Here is a 6,000-nt window from a genome sequence, read left to right on the forward strand (position 1 = left end):
TTGTTTACTTGGATGCCTCACCCACATTGCTAATGTTGTAATTAAACCTTGTTAAAGTGCTCAGGCCCCCCTCAGGCATGTGGTGTAACATTTCCCCCCCCCCTCCCCAAACGATGATTATTAAATGGGGGAAAAAAACTGCATGGTGAGGAAGGGTGTTGGGCAGGCTTGATTGTAATAAATACCTATTTAGCAAGCAGAGGATGTTTAGTCCTAAATCAAATTGTATATTAAAAGTGGAAATTGCTGAGATTGGTGTTTACCTGTGAAACCAAAATTACTTCGTGAAGAAAATAATTATAGATGCAGGGTCTCTAAAAAAACAGTTGTGAACCTCCATTAAATAGTTAAAATCAAGATGCTGCTGTGAAGCGCAGCATCAGCACATCATGCATGGCTTGGCTTGGCGGGATCCCTGTGGCAGAAACACGCCAGTGGGCTGTGGGTGTACATACCCCATAGAGCTCTACCCCACATTTTTCTGGTGCATTGCGATGCCTTCCAAGTTTAAGGTCCTCTAGGAGATAACAAACTCCATGAAGTAGTATTAAATCAGGTGAAACAGGGCACAAGGGAGGAATCTTATTATCAGAAAAGGCTAATGAGTTCAGGGAATTAGTGGGGGAAAAATGAAAAGTATATCAATAATGGTTGTTTATTACCTGTAAAGAGGCACCAAACCCCCTAATGAGTGAGTACGGAGGCACGGTGCTCACCCATGGCTGCAGCGCCTGTCTCACAGAATCCCTTCCCCTTATTTTAAAGCAGCTTCAGTTCAACTTAAGTCAGCGCTGGATACGCTCAGGGACCTCCTTTCCGAAGCAGACCCAGCAGTGAGTATCTATAGATTTGTGTCTATATAGATACTTATACAGCTAGGCGTGTGTGAGTGCCGGCGGGCCGGGCAGGAGAGCCCCAGGATGCTCTGGGGGAGCAGCTCGGCCGCACGTGCGGCCCTGGAGAGGAGGTGGTGGTGGCAGCGCCGATGGCCCCACAGCAGCAGAGAGCCCCACACCACCGTACAAAGGTGTATGCAAGGCTCTCGCAGGGCCAGGTCACTGCTTGCTGTCACCTAAACCTGCTGGACACAGAGCCAGGAACAGGGTGGCCCTTTCCTGGAACTCTCCTCCAGCGCTGCATTATGAGACGGCTCTTCCAGGAACGATCTCCTCGCATTCCAGCTTTACGGCTGAGGCATGCTGGAAACTCACCAACGACTGCTTAGATGTGGGCTTTTTTTTTTTTTAGTCAACCCTGGCCAAAAGCAGAGTCTTTCTTGAAATAGCTGGTGTTCCTCCTGGAAGAGTGGTTTAAAGCCAGATCTGGGAGAGTCACTCGAAGGACAAAGATTCTGACGAGCCCCAGGGAAATGGTTTGGGCTGACCCTGGTGCACTGCGTGTTGATGCACCCATGCAGCCACAGCCGGCAGCGTCGGTGCAAACAGCGCTGCTCCCCACCACACGTCATTCATGTGCTGGGACATCAGTTATTCACCAGCAGTTTGACAGTGTCTTAAAAGTTATGTTACTTGGGAAAGAATTGTTGAGGTGTTAAGAACAGCAGCTCACCACAATCCATGCAGCGTAAGGGGCTCAGAATTCATGAGCTGAAGAAATATGAGTGCCTTTAGTCCGGATTAGCACTTTCCCCTCCCGAGGATGACAGAGCTGTGGTGAGGGACCCCTGGCAGCCTGAAGGCCTTGACCCTTGCCTGGCAAGGACAGTTTGCCTCAGGAGCTGCACCACTTCTCCATGCAGCTCCTGGATGGATACTCAGTTACTGTCAGAGCTGGGAAGAAAAGGGGAAAAAAAAAGCCGGATTTTTCTTGTGGAGCTGCATGGAAAAATTTCTTTATAGAGGTTTTCAGGCAATTAGCCAGCAGTGCCAGATGGCATGTGGACTCATTCCTAAAAATGAACTGGTCGTGGTGCTGCCCTACGTAGAAGTTAATGGATATTAAAGCCACACAGTTTTCAAAGAAATGCAGACAGAAGTGCAGGCAGTTTGCAACCCGCTTGGCATAGCTATACTGTGTGTGTACGTGTGTGTTTGCTCATTAGGGAGAGCCATTAGCTTTGGCATCAGTTCTCTAGAGTCAAACACAGGAGACCAGCTGTAAGGAGAGCCCAGCAGTGAGCTTTCGGATGCTCTAGAAGTACCATTTCTTGATGGGAGAACAGCATCTTGTACTGCCTTAGTCATGAGGGAATTTCTTTAATGTGTGTTACACAAATGCCCCTCACATTTGGCCAGTCTGGCCTGAAAAACCTCTGGAGGAATTTACACTTTTGCAAATTTTACCATTTCCTTTAGTAGCATCAGCCATTCCCTCTGGGACCAAACTGCTGCTCTGATGGCTTTGAACTGCATCGCTGTTGAACATCCTCTTGTGTACAGCAAACCTATTGGGAAAACATAAACTATTGAAATATAGCAGGCAGAAGAAAGACTTTTCACCCTCTAAGACCGCAACGCTTGAACTGTTGGTACGTTTTCACTGTAAGGGACGCTGGGGCCAGGGCTCCAGCACCGAGCCTCATGCTCTCTTGGAGACCTCCTTCGGAAAGTGAGGAAGGCAACTCCAGCCTCTTGCTCATCAAATCCCTTGGTGTACTTGTCTTAACCAAGAGTAAAGGCTAAATAAACACATCTAAACAACTGAAAAGCACGTCAACATCCAACTTCAAAATAAAATGCAGTGAAGTGTGAAATTATACCTTTTATTCCATAAATCTCCAGCAACCGGCACAGTTCTATAACTTGTATCACGCTTTAATACTGGCAGAATTTAACACACCATGCAAATCCCATAAAGTAATTACATTTCATCTCAACAAAGAAACAAAATCCCAGCTCATTCAACCCCCTCCATCTGAGGAAGGATTATAGACAATTCAGTGCATGTCGATTTTTCCTGGTGATAAATCCAAAGCAGGTCACTAATGAAATCGTAATGTGGGTTCCCAAGGCAGCTGATTTACAGGGGAAAATAGAGATGTTATTTGGTGTCCTTCAAGGCAGTGTCACTGTGCTTTCTGAAACTTCCTGAGGTTTATCCTCAACTTATTAGAAGCTTAAAAATGTAAAACTTACCTTGAACAGACCATTTCAGCACTTGGCGATTGCCCCTGTGCAAGTTGGTTATGTGCTTCACACCAGATTCCTATTCAGCTTTTAAAGAGTTATTTCATTTCGCAATAAATGGGGGTATATGAGTGATGGTGATGATGATAGCAAGCCAGCAGAAGACGCTTACAGGACCTCATCTTGCAACTCCAGCCATCAAGCCCCAGGGCTTCGAGCACTCCATACTCACAGGTCAGGCTGGAAATAATTGTCATCAGAGCACGTTGGCTGCCCTTCTGCCTAACCAAGGGTATGTCTGTACACAACAAACCACAATTAATTTAACTAATTTATCTATTAACTAACTACCCTCAAATAAGGCCTCCAAACTTTAATTAGACCATTGTGATTAAATGCTGTTAAAACCCTTAAAGCAAGTCAACAAGGACTGCAGGCACTCTCATTTCCAAAGCCCAGCACAATGCTACAAACACACACAGAGGACCAGGTAACTGAGGGTGATGGCAAAAGACACTTTTCCCCACCAGGCACAAAGCAACACAGCACCAAAGACTTTCTACTGCCCCTGATTCAGCCTCTGCAACAGTACAAGACCTTGGAAAGGAGAAAGGACAGAGTGGCCTCCTGAGGGATGGGGATGAGAGGCTTAAAAGTCCTAAAAGGGGAGAGGAGTACGATTGCCTGCCATGGTCTGTGTTGGTGCATCAGCTCAAAATGCGATCACACCCCTCAGCAGCACTGACAGCAATGGGGCTCGGTGACAGGACAGACACAAGGGAAACTTGCAAGTACACAGGGTTTTTCCTTTATTCATTTCAAACCACTGGGCATCAGTTTGCTTCTCCTATCACATTTATTATTTGCATCTCAGGCCCAGTCTTGCTTCCTTGCTTCTGACCCAAGCAGACTCTACGGTAAATGTTGCACAGTGATGGGTGGGAAACGTGGTGGGGAAAAGCCATTGCATCTTCCCAGCGTCTGGTGCTGTTGTATAAAATTCAAGGCAGGCGATGCAGAAATAACTTGCACAAGTGTTTCCATGCTTTTTCAGCTGATAGGCCCCGTGAATGTACCTCAGTTCCCAGTTGACTCCAAGAAACAGAAGACTTGAAATTCTGCACACAGTTGTATTGCCATAGTTGAGTCTTGTGCATGGAGAGGTAGGAGGGAAACCATCATGATTGCTGAGGCAGAAAGAGTGATGCTGGGCAGTAGCAGCAGAAAGGATTAAATTATGCTAAGCATCACCTGAACACAGAGCAGGCTTGGTGGAAGACATAAAATTTGATGGGAAATTTTTGTATCAAAAAGTTCACAACCTTTCTAGGAGACTATGAGCAGTGGAAGACCAAAATGAGGCAAAAAACTGCAAGGTGAGCGCTATTCAAGTTGCATAGGGCAAAGAATTTGGTAATATTATGATCAATTACAATGAAATAGGAAGACAAAACTAGAAGGGGCTCTGAGAGGCCAGGAAATGTCATTGGGGTGGGGGGCAGCAAAAAGGTGAGCAGCAAGCAAGAAAAAAAATCAAGTTTCTATATATAAACCCAAGCCAGGTCCCTCATTCCAGCTCTGGACATTTCTTTTGCCCTTTAGACTTTTCAAAAAGCTGACACTACGCTATAACTTTAACAACCCCAAATCATTCCTCCTAATAGCACCTGTATTCAGATTTATATTCTGTAGTGAGTTGGAGTAAAAGGAGAGTTGCAACAGGCAGCCCGCAGCATACCAGCCACCGCAGTTCAGTGTGTATGGCACCAAGAAAAACCCAGCAGGTGCAGAAGAGTTCCCGGAGTTATTTCCTATTCTCTGTCTGGCAATAAAGACACAGTTACACTGGGTGGTAACTCTTAGCAGATGGTGACTTTTTAAAGTTGATTGCTGTATAAATGATACTTTCTGAGTTTGTTCCTTTTAATTCAGATTCTCAGTAGTGTGTTCAAATGTCAGAGAGCATCATATTTCTATCTTTTATTTCCTTTGTGAGCAGAAATCTTCTTTAAGAACTCTAGGAACTACAACTTGGGAGAAAAGATAGGCTTTCTCGATAAAAGTGATCTACTTTACAAATGTTACAGAATACAATAAAAACAGTAGATGCAAAAAGCCCTACTGGCTTTGTTCTCAGTGGAGAGCTTTAATTTCTATTGCACTTTTTAAAGAGACGTTTTGTCTGCACTGTAATGGTTTACTGGATTGGTGAGGTCCATTAGCAGCACAAAGCAGGATTTCCTCTGCTGCAAGCACAAGGAGGTTGGGGGAGTGGGGGTGGAAAATATCTAACTAATCAGCTACTACTGTAGGCAAATAAAAATAACAGGAGAGCTGAATGAGTACCTTATTTACCCCCCAAATGCCTTGCAGTCCTATACCGGGGTGGCTGTGTGCCAGGCACCCATGGCATGCAGGGGTTTGGGGGCTGCACATGACCCAGACTGGCAGCCACAGGCTCTAAGGCTGCGCTTTAGCTTAAGGCAGATTCAGAGAGACCAGAGTCAATGCACCTTGGCTCCAGCTGCAAATCCAAAGCCTGGGTAACAACTCCCAAAGGCAAGAGGGCTGTTACATTGCTCCAAACTACCTACCACTTATGGTCAGTGAGTTTACCTACTTACCCAAACGACTTTACTCATCTGAGCAAGGTGGAAATTCACCGCGGTCCCAATGAGCTATGTACCTGGAAGCTGCAACTAGAAGGCTTTTCTGGTTTCTGCAAGTTGTGTGTACATGTTGTCTTTTTAATAGTGTTGTAGCTGGAAACTCTATCCCCCACGTAACCTTTGCAGCAAGGGTGGGTGTTCAAACCAGCATGGGCTGCTTACTCCAGACTCACGAGGATGCAGCGCTCTCCTCCAAAGAGGAGTCCCTGCGAGGACGATGAGTCAGCTCTGAAGGCTTCGCTCTA

This window comes from Haliaeetus leucocephalus, unplaced genomic scaffold (assembly GCF_000737465.1).
Source record: "Haliaeetus leucocephalus isolate CR32 unplaced genomic scaffold, Haliaeetus_leucocephalus-4.0 Scaffold2, whole genome shotgun sequence".
Lineage (NCBI taxonomy): Eukaryota > Metazoa > Chordata > Aves > Accipitriformes > Accipitridae > Haliaeetus > Haliaeetus leucocephalus.